The sequence below is a fragment of the Lygodium microphyllum genome, chromosome 20 (assembly GCF_053477565.2).
Source record: "Lygodium microphyllum isolate KBCC chromosome 20, Lygodium_microphyllum_v1.1.10, whole genome shotgun sequence".
In the NCBI taxonomy this organism is placed as follows: Eukaryota; Viridiplantae; Streptophyta; class Polypodiopsida; order Schizaeales; family Lygodiaceae; genus Lygodium; species Lygodium microphyllum.
Window position 1 is genome coordinate 65,611,198 of NC_141154.1, and position 16,867 is coordinate 65,628,064.

Genomic DNA, 16,867 nt, shown 5'->3' on the forward strand with positions numbered 1-16,867 from the left:
CGGATCGAAAAGTCAATGTGTGGTAAATAGTAAATGTTCAAGGCATCATCCATAGAGCTTTGCAATTACCATTGTGGAAGATGATCATGACTACCCAATCTATATGAAAAGAAATGATCGCAAATAGGTTTTGGCTAGAAGTGACTACCTTGACAACCATTGGGCTATGACTTACAATCCTTATCTACCTTAGAAATATAAAGCACACATCAGTGTGGAGGTTCGTTCCACCATTTCTACTATAAAATATATTTAGGAATATGTGTATAAAGTGCATGACCATAGCAATCCAGTTTTGAACTATTGGGAGGAATCCATCAGGTGTAGTTAATGATTTTGAAAGAGTTGACATAATTGAAGAGATTCAAATGTAGGATGTATGACTAATCTGGCTAACAATTTTAGTAATAGCAAAAGTGCATTAAGTTTTGGACAAAAATTAATGACTTCATCTAATTGTTAAGAGATACTAAGGCCAATACAAGCTATTCTTTAGACTTTAAGAATCCAATCAAAAGTTTGCTAGATACAATTGTGATATCACATTCTATTTGGCATATGCTTTATCATTAAAATGCAGCTTGACATAAATTTTATATTTATATGTGAAAGTACTATGTATTTATTTTCTCGTAAAACACATTTTGTTAAAGCGTGGCCCATATTCTATTCAGAATTTTATGACCTTGTCATTATGGAATACCCAAAGTATGGTAAAATCTCACTCTCAATCAAGAACAATTTATTTTACAAATGCAAGATATGGTGGCATGTCAAGAAGTAAAAATTCACTATATGTGAAATGTTCACTATCTATAGAAAACTATTTTGACATATAAATTCATTAGATGCTTAATGATTAGTAGAGGAGAATTTGGAAGAATCCAATGCTGTGGAGGATGATGAAGCTCTCATGAATCTTCTCATTGGTATGATGAGAGTTTGTATAGATAATGTGATTTTCATCACATTACTTTACAATTTAAACATATAAATGTTGGGCTAAATGTCAATGGCCTAGAGCCAAGTGGGCACCCCTTGTATAAGTACACAATGTATAGTGATATAGAGGTGAAGATAACAAAGAAGTGACAAAGAATAAGGTTACCATTCACTTTGTACCCACATAACTCTCTTATGTTCTTCTCTCTCTCAACCCTCGTACACTCATTCACTTCTATCTCACATTCCACCATTGTTTGCCTCTTAATCAGTATCAGAGTAGTATTCAATGTTGGTATAGAAGATCATGCTTGGAATAAGGAGTGCAAGAAGTGAAACTTTGTCACAAAAATCAAGGATTCAATCTTCTTTTTTGACATTTATACTTATTACTTGCACATTGTTAGAGGAACTATTCTCATCATCTGGATCTAGATCTAAGTTAAGCAAGTGCTTGAGTCATTGAGATTTAATTTGGGGCTATAATAGACAACTTTGATAGTGATTTGGTAGCTATTTTTGGCTAGGTTTAAAGCAAAATAGCTCGGCTTTGGATGCTCGAAAAGAGATGTTGATACATGGTTTTTGTAAATGTAAGCATAGGGGTTGCTTAAGCATAGGAGCAAGTTGTTTTTCAAAAGCAAGAGGTCTACTTGTTAAACTTAGGATTTGCTTGTTTTGAAGTGGGGGATTTGCTTGTGTTTGTAATAGAGAAATAGAAAGAGAGAGATATCTACTTGTGTCTGCTAAGCTCAAGCACTCCTTGTGTTTCGAAGTAAGAGATCTACTTGATGATTTACCGGCATAATTATGTTTATGGGATGTGTTTTTGATCCAAATGCTCCAAGAGGTTGTTTATGCTAAAATTGATACCTACATTGATGGATTTTGGCGGTTCAAGCTACTCACTATAGTATTCCATGCGTTTTCATTATCTAGAAGCATAGGGCATATATTTTATCATACAATCTTTCAATAAACTTTAAACATTAGTCACAATAGTGACTAGTTCACACTAGGAGGCTCTTGGATTACTCCAATTCTCTTGAATTCAAATTGCACACAGATTTTGATGAATTCTTGGAGGATTTTCCATATTGGTTTATAATCACTTTGTAGAGATTATGCAAGTTGAAATTGATTTTTGAATATAGTTTCATGTTCTTGGTCTCTAATGGGATTGTTTTATGCTTAGAAAATCATAAGCATACTTTAGATAGCTTGCAAAAAATGCATATGTTTTTGGGAGTACTAAAATATCATTTTTACATTAGTTTTATGCAAGTTTGATATGTGGATAGTCATTGCTTGGCTTTTTAGGCCAACCACTCCATTCTAGTCGCTCAATCTATTTTGAGCTTGTACTTGGATATATATAGTTGTTTTTTGTGTGCAAACATGTGTTTATCATTATGATTGCTTCATCAAGTTCAGAGAATTCATTATTTAATATTAAAAATCTTGTTGAAACAAACTAGAAAGAGCAAATATACAATGTATTGGTCTAGAAGAAGTAAGTGATGTTGATCAAATGTAATGTAATTAAGCCTAAAGATACCAATGCAAATGTAAGGGAGGAATTGGATGAGATGGCATGCTCCACTATTATGTTGACACTCTCAAAGTCCATGTATTTTAATATGAAAAACATAGCAAGTGCATATGGTGTATGAAAAAAGCTTGGTGACCTATATGAAAAGATAATGTAGCCTCGTAGGTTTATTGGTTGAAAAAAATCATTGATCTTCACTTGGAGGAGGGGGCTTCAATGTCTAATTACCTCAATGAGTTCAATGGAATTTTCAATTAATTCATATCTTAGAATATTTTCTTTCATGATTCAATAAAGCCCATGTTCTTTTTAGTCATCTTACCTAAGAAATGAGGATACTTTTAGGACAACCATTAGTAACTCTACACCCATTACACGTGGTCTTATGAGTGCTAATGTTGAAAGCAGTTTGCTCACTAAGGAGGTGAATAGAAAGAATAATGTAAGATCAAAGAGCTCCAATATACTTATGGTGAGAGGAAGGTCAAATACTAGGGGAAACTCTCGTGAGAGACACAAGTCAAGAAGCGTCATGTACTAAAAAAGATATAGAATGCTACGTCCATAATAAGAAGGGACACAAAAAAGGATTGCTTCAAATGGAAAAACAAGCAAAAAGGCAAGAAGCCAAATGAATAGCAAAGAAAAAAGCAATGCACTGATTGAGAATATTAATGCATGTGCCAATGATGATAGTGATGTTTTGTTTGTATTCTCTTTTGGTGATGCATTATTGGTTGCCATGGATAATGGCATGTCTTAGAATTGGCCTATGGATTTTGGAGCATCGTTTCATGTTACTTTGCATGGAGAGTGTTTCTCTATTTATCATGTTGAAAAGAGAGGATGCATTTGCCATGGAAACAAGTATGCATGCAATATTGTTGGCATTGGGATATACATTTATAATTACCAAATGGTTCTTCTTTTGTCTTGCAGAATGTATAGCATGACGTTCCAGACTTAATAAAAAATATGACCATTAAAGGACAACTTGATGATTGTGGTTATAGAGAGATCTTTGTTAATCATGTGTGAGAGATTTGTAAGGGATATCTTGTTGTGGCCAAAGGGCCAAAATGTGGTACTTTATATCCTTTCTATGTTTCTAGTATTAAAGACCATATTGTAGCTGTGAGTGAACAACCATTTGTTTCTTTATGGCATCATCATTTGGGGCATATGTCAACCATACTAGAATGAAAGCTTTATGCCATTTGGACTATATTCCCTATCCAAATGTTATTTTTTGTGAGCATTGTCTTTTTGGAAAGGCCTATAGCCATGATTTCATTGTATTAATACTAAGACAACAAGAAGATAGAAAAGAAGATCGTGCAGGTAAACAAAATTAGGTTGTATAAATTTTGATACAAATGTTAGAAGGCATCATTTATTTTTATAACACTTGGTGGCACTCAGGATCCCTCCCATGAAAATTGTACTTAGCAACTACCATTTTATATCTAGTTTGTTCTTTTGACAAGATTAAAGCTTATTTTACATGTAAACAAGGCCATGATCAATTCAGAAAGGCCTCAAAAGGAGCATGATATCCAAGGGGCACGAGGAAACCCTAACCCTAATTTCTTTATGTTTAAAAGATGCAAAAAAGGAACTAGATATTCATGTTCCAGTGTTGTGTACTTGCTTTCTTACTTCCATCCTAAGGAGAGAGAGAAAGAGTAAGACATTGAGAATGAGAGAGTGTGTGTGAGATTGAGGGATTAAGTAAGTAAAACTCTTTATATTCTCTCTACACTCTCTCTTGCCATATCCATGCTCTCTCATGGGCTGAGAACTGAAGGGTACTCACTTGGATCATGGAGTTTACCATATGCTACCATTGTGCTTGATGGAATGCCTAGCAAGCTTATTAGAAGCGAGTTGTTGTGTTTGTGGATTGTGCAACAAGAGGCTAGGTGAGAGATAGCCATCACACTTTGTGGATATAGCATCTTGAATGAATAAGATGGTGTCCAATGTCCCAACATTGAGCTCATGGAGTGCAACATTTTGGTTCCATTGCTAAGATAAAGCACATATTGACCATGTAATCACTCACTTTGCATGCCAGAATAGGAGGGATACATTTAAAAATCAACTTCAAAATATGTGTGCAGTAGCTAGAACTCATGTTTGAATGAGTGCTTATGTGCCATGCATTGCAGAATAGGAGAGGTTCACAAACATCAATTCCAAAATACATGCAAGTAAGTTATGAATTGTTTTATCGATTTAGATAAATGCATCAATCATATCTCCATTGGATATTGTGAAAGTCATGATATTAACTTGTGGAGAAAATACCAAGTAATAGTTAGGAATAATAGATACCCTGTTCTTTCTTTCTTTTTTACTCAAGGATGAGTAGAAAGAATCAAAATTATTCATTCATTTTGTTCTTATACAAGCACTTGTGTGATCCATCTATGTGCACCCTGGGCATGTGGAAGTATGGAACCAAAAAAAAAAATCGAAGCCAAGAGAAGAGGAGCGAGAGAACATGGCATGTGGTAGATAAGCTACATCATGGAATTTCTTTCCCTTTTTTTAATTTGATTTATTATTTTTTTTCAAAAGTGACTTTGCTTTTCTTGGTGGGAAGAGGAGTTAACCCAAAGGCTCCTTGTTGCAAGGTGGCACCTACGCAAGGGGATGAGTGCCTTCAGTGGTTCTCCCTTGTGTGCATATTGACGGGATGAGTACCTTGAATGATTTTCCGTTAGCGTGGGGTACATTCCTAAGAGCAAATTACTTTTTGCTTTGGGCAGAAGGTTGATGGGGACGGCTATACTTTTTGGGCATGAGACTTGTAGGTGTAAATGCAAGTGAAGTTGTACGTGAGTGATGCCACAATATTTATATCTTAAGTGCTAACGTCTACATGATTTTATTATTTAATGATATTCTAATGATTATTTGATTTATTATGGCTAGTTGCATTTATCTAGTCAATTATTTTTCTAACATGATTTTCTAAATTTTTGGCATTGATGTGTAGAGCAAGCTAAATTGGATACACGTGACAAGTGTAATTTATTCCAAAGACTTCTTCATTGAATTATTTAAATAGACACACCACCTTTTATTCTAAGGTGTGCATATATCCTCTTTGTAAATATTTATTGATACTTGATATTTTAGGAGATATATTGAGTATATTTTAGAAATATTTTATGGCTCTCAATAGTTGTGAGTTGTGCAACTGATTGTTGCAAACATATATTCAGTTAACTCAAACTATTTTATCAAAAGAGTGATTGTAAAGGGCCTATCTTTGGGCAAAGTAAGCTTTATTTTAATATTATAAACATGGCATGGAGGAGATGCCCACTCCATGTACAGGGGGGAATTTGCACCCAACAATGTGTCGCTCGATTTTTCTTTACCCTTCTTTAAGTCTATTTTGAGTTTTATAAGTCATGCTTTCATTTTTATATGAAAAAGAGAGTGAGAAAGAACTTCTTATGCCCACTATGCACAAGTCTCACATCCAAACTATGCAACAATGGTATCAAAGCTCACCCACCTCAGAGGGAGAACCTACTCCACATGAAGTTATTCACCCATCCTCTACTTTCTTGGGGTGGCTGTCTTCGACCAGTTATCTCTTCTGATGGTGGGCTTGAGAATATTAGCCAAGCTGATTCTATCATTCGTGCAAACTTTCTTCTTATCCATTCCTAACATCCCATAAACATCTCTCTTCGATCTCTTCTCTAACTTGTTTGTTGGAAGAGAGGGAGAGAGATAGAGTGGAGCGGAAGATAAGCCTTAGCTCATTGTTGTTATCTTTGAGACATTGAATTATATTTTCATGCTCATATTTTCCTATGCAATTTTTCATGGATTTAATGCATTTTACATCTGGAGCTTCTAATCACCTATCATCTTGCACGAAGGCGAGCTCTCTGGAGTAATCGGGCTCTATGGTCCATCTCAAATCGACTTCACGACTAGATTCCCAAGACTTCAAAATCCCAAATTTCTCTATCTCTACTCAAAAATTTTGCAATTCAATCAAACAATAAAAATTCCAATCCCCCTCCCCAATGCCGCCATCATTCTGTGAGTTTTAAGCCAAAAGAAGATTGTATTAAGCTTTGTAGTTAATCCTTGCTCAAGGTTTAAGAAGCTTAAAGCTTCTTTCTCCAATTTGTGGAGGGGCTCTTTTTTGGCCGTTGTGATCAGAAATATGGCATATTCTTGTCCTTTAATGTAAAATTTTTTATATTAAGACTAAAAGCCTTGATTAATCACTTCTTACTTAATCAACTCTAGCCTATTCTACACCAAATCACCTACAGACTACTTTGAGTAGCCTAAATCACCATTAAGTTCCAATCTTTAAGAGGGGATTCCTGCAGGATCACTTTGGGGCTACGAAACTCCATCATCATACCATAAAAAAATCTAGTCTTTCTTACCTATTTCGTCTCATCATTTTGTCAAGAAGCTACTCTGTATTTTGGTATCTAAATGCCAAAATTTTATTGCCGTCGGCGAAGCATCTTTTAATTGCAAGGTGTCTTTATTATTTGGATATCTTCATCAAGCCATAAGCAGTCACTATGTCTCATGAAGGATCATCCAACACTACAAATTTTGATTCCACATTGCCACTTGCTGAACTAACCATGGAGTAATGCATGGGATTTATTGGCCATGCAATTAGAAGAAGAGCAGCAACATCGAACCCAACTAAAGTAAGAGTTGTGATCTCTCAAGTGTCCCTCATCCCAAATTTCCTCTATGTCGAGGACGCTATGGTCTCCACCATCAATGCCACCCTTGAAGCAAAATCCATCCACAAAGAGGAAAAGATAAGTAAACATATCTTCAAATTTAATACTTATGATGGTATTAAAGATGGTCGTAAGATTCTCTCTTGGTTAAGTCAATTCAACTCATATTTTGATAATGAAAGTTATGTTAAAAATGATAAAATCAAGTGTGCTTTATGTTATTTTATCGACAAAGCTTCTTTATGGTGGGATGTCACATGCAAGAGCACTAATCATCCTCTTATATTGAAAGCATTTTGTAAGAAGGTTGTTATTAATTTTCTTCTTACCCAATTCGAACTTCACATGCAACAACAATGGGATGTCTTTATGCAGCAAGAGTGAGCAACCATTCCTCAGTACACCAAAAGATTCTGGAGTACTTTGCTACAACTTCACATGGTCGAGCCTGTAGCTGAAACTACTTTTAAAAGAAAGTATATGTCTGGCCTTCTTTCATTTTTCCAAGCAAAAGTAAATATGTTTAAACCTAACACATTGGACGAGGCTATCTCTTTGGCGCATGACACTGAAAAGAAACAAACTAAAGATTGGTGACAACTTCCAATCTCCACGAGAAATAATATGGGTAACAACAACTCTCATTTTAATTCTTTTTGCGCTTCCAACTTTCAATTTGGAAAGATCCGTCCTAATCTCCAACCTTGGATGAGAAATTTTTATAATAATCTAAGCCAGTCTACTTCAAATTCTAATCCCAAGATTTCTCATCTCTCTTCTAGTCTACCTAGACTGAACCTAAAAATGTTAACCCAAGTGTCTCAAATACCAATTCCAAGAATGTAATTTATTATAAATGCAATCGCTCTGGCCATATTATGAGGCATTGTCCTATGGGCAACACTTGTGATTGGAAAATCCTATTGCATATTTAAATATTATTAGAGCTGATGAAACAACTAAAGATCTTAAAGCAATGCATGATTTTGATGAAGCCACGCTTATGGGAGAAAACTCTCAAGACACTAATGAAATTGTTGGTGAAGCAACTGAAGATCTTAAAGCAATGCTTGATTTTGATGAAACCATGTTTATGTGAGAAAACTCTAGTGACACTGATGAAATTGTTGGTAAAATGTATATCCATGCTTTATTGAAAATGAGATGTGAAATCCATAATAATGAAATGACTGTCTTGCATGATGAACAGTAGTACCCATGACTTTGTTTCAGAAAAGATAGTTAGAAAATCGCAACTTAAAATTGTTCCGTCCACTTATAAAATTAAGGCTATAGTTTTAGGGCAATGATATAATGGAACTAAAGAAGTACATGGATTAGAAATTTTCATTAAATCTTATAGAGAAAAATGAAAATTTTTAGCAACATTGTTATAATCTGCCGATTTAATTTTAGGTTTGCCTTGGCAACATTAATTTAATCCTAATATTGATTATGACACGCATTCAATGCATATTCAACATGAAGGTAAAATTCTTTTTCTTGAAGGACTAACAGACATTGAGCTATACCCTTTAATTAGTCATACTCAAGTAAAGTGTGCCATTGGAAAACAATATAAAGCTTTTCTTGTATTAGTTAATGAAGTCAAAGCTACCAAGTCTAACTTAACCATAAGATAGAAAAATTTTATTAACAAATTTTTTTATTGTTTTTCTTCTGACTTGCCCTTTCAACTTCCTCCACCATGACCTAAGGATCATCAAATTGACCTTCTACCTAGCAGTCAACCTCCCTGTAAAGCTCCTTATTGTCATAATCAAGTAGAACAAAAAGAAATCTAAAAATAAGCTGAAAAAATACTAAATAGAAAATTAATCCAACCTAGTAGTTCATCTTTTGGAGCTCCCATTCTTTTAATAAAGAAAAATAATCAAACCTATCGTATATGCATAGACTACAAAACTCAAAATAAAATTACTATTAAAATTTGATATCCAATTCCTCATGTGGATGATCTGTTAGACAAATTGTAAGATGCTACTATGTCTAGCAAAATTGACCTTAAGTTCGGTTATCATCAAGTTTGTATGGCTACACCTGATATTTACAAAATTACATTTAGGACCTAATTTGGCCATTACGAATTTCTAGTAATGCCCTTCAGTCTTACTAATGCACCTGTCACTTTCAGTAGAATGATGAATCGAATATTTCTACATTTTCGACATTTTGTTATTGTCTTTTTTTACGATATCCTTGTTTTAAGTAAAATTGAAAGAGAACATGAAAATCATTTATCTTTAGTCTTTAGTTTACTAAAACAAAATCATCTTTTTGCTCATCCAGAAAAGAGTATTTTTTTTCAAAAAAATTGAATATTTAAGTCATATTGTGTCTACTAATGAAATATAAGTTGATCCACTCAAAATTGAGACTATTAATATATGGCTTACCCCCATAAATGTGCATGAAGTCAGTTCATTTTGAGGACTAGCAAGTTTTTATTGTAAATTTGTTTAAAAAATTTCATTACTTGCTTTGCCATTAACTTTGTTATTAAAAGGTTTTGTATTTCATTGGGGTGACAACCAACAATGATCTTTTGATTTACTAAAACATGCATTAACACACGCACTTGTTTTACAACTTCTTGATTTCAATAGACTTTTTTCCCTAGTCGTTTTACTGATGCTAGTGGTTCTTTCATTAGTGTTGTATTGATGCAAGATGACCATCCAATTGTGTACTTTAGTTGTAAATTGAAACCTTCTGAACTTAAATATAGTACTTATGACAATGAACTTTTAGTTATAGTACATGCATTACGAATATGGAAGCATTATTTAATGGGCTCAAATTTTATGATTAAGACAAATCAAAAAAATATCAAATACCTTCTTTCTCAAGTGTAAATTTCTTATATATAATGGGCATTTTTTATTCGGTCCTTCATCCTTTAATCCAGTATCAACTCGGTAAAGAAAATATTGTAGCTGATGTATTAAGTCATAGACTATATGTAAATAATATTTCTGCACTTTCTACATCTTCCTTAGACACTATGAAAAATACTTATTTGCATGACTCTAATTTTCACAATGCTTGGTTGAATTTGTCTCAAAACCAATGGATTCTTGTTAATAAATTTTCTATCTCTAATGGATTCCTCTTTTATGAGAAACATTTCTGTGTTACTCACCCCTTTCGTCATTTTGTTCTCCAAGAAGTTCACGGACCACCTTATGTGGGTCATTGTGGCATCATTTCTACTCTTCACAATTTGTAAGAATATTTGTATTGGCCTCATATGAATCAAGATGTTTCTGCCTTTCTTTCTAAATGTCTTGTTTGCCAACGAATTAAAAAGGCATTATGGTAAGTAGTATGGTTTGTTAATGCCTTTACCTATTCCTAACTCACCTTGGGAACAAATCTCAATGGATTTTATTATTGGTTTGCCAATGACTTCTTCGCAAAATAAAAAGCTTTGAACTATTATCGATAAATTGAGTAAGCAATCATATTTTATTTCCTGCAAGAAAACTCTAACTATTCCACAAGCTGATAATCGTTTTCTTAAGCATATCTTTATACATCATGGTCTGTCGAATATTATTATATCTGATCATGATCCACGTATTTGTAATAACTTTTGAATAACTCTATTCTCTAACCTTGGTACTAAAATTGACTTTAATTCAGCCCTTTCATCATGAAACTAATGGCGAAATTGAAGCTACTAATAGTACCATTCTTGATTTAATTCATGTCTATACTATCTCTTCACTCACCACATGGGATCAACATTTACATCTTTTATAATTTGCCTAGAATAATACACATCACTCTGCCAATAGCAAAGCACCTTTTGAAATTATCTATGGTCACAAAATGCCAACATCAACATTTCATTTAAGTTAGAAAGTGCCTTCTGCTACTCTATTGATGCTTGGATCCATACACATTCCACTATTTTTGAACAAGTCAAACAATTAATTGCTAAGACCTAGCAATCCTATATTGCACAAGCTAATAAGAAATTACAAGCTATGTATTTTAAAGAAGGTGATTATGTTTGGTTGTGAATTGAGAAATTTAGATTGCATGTGTTGAGAAGAATCCTAATGTTAAACTTGCACCTAGATTTATAGACCATGCAAAATTCTTCATTGCATCAATGCTAACGCTTTTAGATTAGAATTGCCTACACGTTGGAAAATTCATAATACATTTCATATTAGTCTTCTCCGCCCATTTAAAGGATCTTTATCTACCCATCCCATGTATGATTCTCCACCATTGCTTGAAGATGATCATGAACTTTTAATTTCTAAATCTATTATTGATATTGATTATATGACAACTCGCACTAGCAATACTTATCCTCTCTATCTTGTAAAATTTCACAACCATCCTATATTGACGAAGCTCATTGGATGATTGCACATGCTTTGCGTGGTTCTCCACATTTATTGACTTCACATCCAACCAATATCAATTGAGGACAATTGCTATCCCACCCCGGGGATATGTTACCAAGTAGCACCTACACAAGGGGATGAGCACCTTCAATGGTTCTCCCTTGTGTGCATATTGATGGATGAGTGCCTTGAATGGTTCTCCATTAGTGTAGGGCACGTTCCTAAGAGCGAATTACTTTTCATCTTGGGCAAAAGACTGATGGGGACACCTATTCTTTTCGAGCGTGAGACTTGGTGGTGTGAACATGGGTGAAGCCTACGTGGGTAATGCCACAATATTCATATCTCAAGTGCTAACGTCTACATGATTTGATTATTTAATGAAATTCCAATTATTATTTGATTTATTATGGTTAGTTGTATTTATTGAGTCAATTATTTTTCTAACATGATTTCTTGAATTTTTGGTAGTAGTAGGGTGATGTGTAGAGCAAGACAAATTGGATACATGCGACAAGTGCAATTTATTCCAAAGACTTCTTCATTGAATTATTTAAATAGACACACCGTCGTTTATTCTAAGGCATGCGTATATCCTCTTTATAAATATTGATTGATACTTGAGATTTTAGGAGATATATTGAATAAGTTTTAGAAATATTTTGTGGCTCTCAATAGTTGTCAATTGTGCAATTGATTGCAACCATTTATTCAGTTAACTCAAACTCTTTTATCAAAAGAGTAATTGTAAAGGGCCTATATTTGGGCAAAGCAAGATTCATTTTAATATTATAAATATGGCATGGAGGAGATACCCACTCCATGTATGGGGAAAATTTACACCCAATAGTGTGTCACCAATTTTTTATTTACTCTTCTTTAAGTCTATTTTGAGTTTTATGAGTCATGCTTTCATTTTTATTAAAAAAAAGAGAGTGAGGGTAAGCTTATTCTTTTACTCATTGCGCAAGTCTCGCATCTAATCTGTGCAACACTCCCTTCTCAAAATCACCCATATACGTGCAATTTCCATAGCACCATAGTAGGTTGTCACTCTCCTTCCTCTCCTTGATACTGCCTCACCACCATGGTGCACCTTAGCTCCCTAGCCTTGCTATTGACTGTAGTGCTAAACTACCCCACCATTGTGCGAATAAGGATAGTTCTCAAAAGTGGGTACATTTCACTTTCCATGTGAGGGTCGATGTTCAACATATTTTTTGTCATGATAACTTATGAAGTTTTTTTTATAATGCACTATTTTTGTGAATGCCATTAAGTTTTATGACACCCCATGTAGCTTAGCAATGTAATAAGGTGATGCCAATATCAAGGTCAGGATTTCAAATCTCGCCAATACCACGAGTTTTCAATTTAACATCTTTCATGCGCACATTTTATTTTAATAAACACATCATTTTATTTTAATAAACACATTTATGATATCAATTATTATCAAGAGCATCCAATTTAATATATTTCATTTGCATATTTTATTTTAATAAAAGCATCATGAGATCAAATCTCACCTACACTATTAAAATCAAGCATTTTGTAAGGTTAGATTGAATTGAAGTTTCAACATTGCAAACAAACATTTCATTTTCTATTTTAACAAAAAATAAAAGTCTAGTGCTTTGGTTGGGGACAAGATTGGAATCCTAGATTTTTCAAATATAGTCTACATTTCTTCCACTACACCATCTAATTCAAGTGTAGACGTGAATCATTTTTGAGAAAATATACCCACTTGAGATCTATCCTCACCAATCACAATTGCTTGTAGTTGTAGTTGGCATGAGCTACAGTCTTCTTCAATTGCCATAATCGCATATCGTATATGAAAAATCGTCTTCATCACAATCATCATCTCAATCATCACCATCATCCCCCACCTCCTCCTTACCTCATGCCCACACTTCCTTCTACTCACCATCACCTCCTCCACCAACCATCTCTTTATCTCCTTCCCTATGTAAGTCTCTCTTTTTCCCAAATCCTCTCCACACCCCCTTTTGTACCACTCTATAGCTCCACCATACCCCAACATCACCACCGTTAATCAATTCCACCATCGATGAGCTTCTAGGGGAAGAAGAACCACTAATGAGCTACCCAATCATCACAAAGCCACCTCAAGAGGGAAGAAGTTTCCATAGGAGAGAAGAGCCACTATACAAGAGCCAATAGAGAGGAGTAGCCATCGGTGAAAGCAACGTAAGACAATTGCCTCACCACATCCATCAAGAGTATGGATTTATGTTTGTTTCACCTCAAGCATTGAAGTTGATAATTTGACAACATTGAACTAGGAAAAGAGGATTGCATTGAATAGAGGCATTGTATGTATGTATATATATATATATATATATATAGAGAGAGAGAGAGAGAGAGAGAGAAAGAGAGAGAGAGGGAGGGAGGGAGGGAGGGAGGGAGAGGGAGAGGGTCACCTGACACCCTACAACCCCTCTTTCCCACCTTGTTTGCAAGGGAAGGAATAGAGGAGGATTAATATGGGATGTCTCTCAATATATCTGCTTGCATGTGCTACATTAATGAAGGTCAAAATGTTGGTTTTCTCAATTTTTAATTCCTTGTGAGTTTGAACTCTTTCTATTGCCTATGTCTACACTCCATGGTGTATTTGTGTGTACATAAATGCAAGACCATTGAAACTTGCATTGGCACACAAGTCTATTGGCACTAGCATGGGCACTATCACATTCACTATCATCTGAGTGCATTGACACTTGCATTGAAACTTGCATTGGCACATGAGTCTACTGGCACTAACATGGGCACTATCACATTCACTATCATGTGAGCGTATTGACACTTCCATTGACACATGCACTATGTGCCCCCGTGTACCAGTGCACTTCCACTACATTGTGATCTCTTGAAATTTGCATGTATGACATCGCACGCCAATGTGCACACACATAACCTTTGGCACTCACTATGAAATGGGCTTGTGACAAGTTCCTCTCTCCTTCCTTTTTAGGAACCCACCCTATTCACAAGGGAGGTTCAATGGGCCAAAGAAGCAAGGAGCAAGGCACCTCATAGTGTCCATACACCGTTCTACTATAGACTCAAAAAATAGCAAATCACCTTGCATCAAGTGCACCTATGTGCACTATTGTGCATCCATGTGCACTTTGTGTGTACTCTTTTGCACTCTAGCGCATTAACACTTGCACGACCTCACCTGATGTGTACTTGAGAGTACCCTTGTGTCCTAGGTTGCATCTTACACTACATCCATAATCCCGAGTACCTCTTGTGCTTGTACTCTCTACACACTTGCACATTCACCATCACTTTAGTACTTACCATAATGCACTACACCTTGCACTAATGCACTATGTCAACCACACGTGCATTATAAGTACATAACATTGTGTTTATTGTGGAGAAACTACTTCTAACTAGCCCTAGTGCACATGCAACACACCTCTCTCTCTTCCTTGGAAACCCAACACCCACCCTATTTGAAAGGGAGGTTTGAGGGGGAGTAGGGGAAGATAGTGAGGTTTTGTGCATGCACTCACCTCACCGAGTGGCACAATCCTTATGCACTTGTGTACACTTCAGTGTACATCTGTGCACTTGAGTACACATGCACTCGAACACACACATACTCATGTGCATTGTGTGCACAAGAATCTTGAAATTTCATCAAACACATCCCTTGACACAATCCACAACACCTTTGCATACCATAGTACACTAGTTTCACCCTAATGCACTAAGCCTAGTGAATTGCACTAGCACACTCACACTTGTATACAAACTTCCAATTCTAATGTGCCATTGTGCACTAAACATTACCAACATACACTAGTGCACTATGTTATTACACATGACTTGTGCACTATTCTACTTCTGCACAACAACCTTGCATGACCATTTGCACTTAACTTATACACCTTGTGCACTCACTATCAGCTCGGATTCACTCAAGATCCCAAGTGTACAAATAGTGCACAACACCGAGCCACTCCTATGTGCTCTCACAAGAGTCTTCTTTGTCCCACTACCAACTCGTGCCCAACCTATTCACAAGGGAGGTTGGGAGGGAAGGAGGTGGGAAGAAGGGGGCATCTTGCAGTGCACTAGCATGCACTAGTATGCACCTATGCACTTCTGTGCATTAGTGTGCACACATATGCACTAGTGTTGACATTGGTATTGTAATTGGCATTGGCACTAGCATTGACATGTGCATGTGGACTTGAATACCCTTGAGTGCACTAACATCCAAAACCTCACCCACTTTCGGTCCACCACTATAAACCTTGCATTTAGTCTCACTTAGTTCAATTGTGTGCACTCTGTGCACTTAGCTGCACTTAGACAGATTTTCATTTACATTAATACATAGTGATATTGACGCACACATTGGCATGGACATGTGCACATGCACACACATACACTTGTGATACAATTGTGCCAACAACTCTAGGTACCTTAAACTAGTGCACATGTGTATGCTCAAGGATACTTGTGTGCATCGAGATTGCTTGAGTGCACACACACTTAGAAGCACTTGCACTTTAACCTAGGTGCACATGCACTCAACTTGAGGATCACTTGCACTAAAATGCATTCACACTTAAAGCACAAGCACACTTAGATATGTGCACAATCATATGCACTCGTGTTCATTTGTGTGCTCTTATATGTGCTTGGGTGCATATACACTTTCCCTAACACATAGTCCCACCTTAATGCACTATCCCTAAGGCCAACAACACATGAAAACCTAACTGTCTATCTTAAGCACATCACACAAGTGCACTAGTGTACCACACTTATGCATCGTGCACATGTACAAGTACATGGAAACTAGTACATACATGCATTAGTGTAATGTGTTGACACCATCATCATATGCGCTAGCATGTTACTATAGCACTTATATTTCAATCCTCACAACTAGCCTTCTGCACATAGCACTTGCACTTGTGCAAACACATAGTGCACTCCCATGTGCACAGTGTAGTTGCACCTTGTCTTCTGAACATTTCTAGTGCACCTACACTCACCTAATATAACACATCATATACGTCCATACACTAGCACGCTAGTAGCACACTCACCTCATGCAATCCTTGGCCGACCACACTAGTGCACTATGAACACTTACACTAGCACAACCTTCAGCATTAAGTGCACCCTCAATACATAGTGCACACATGCACTAGACCCAACCCTACTTCTTGCATATTGTATAA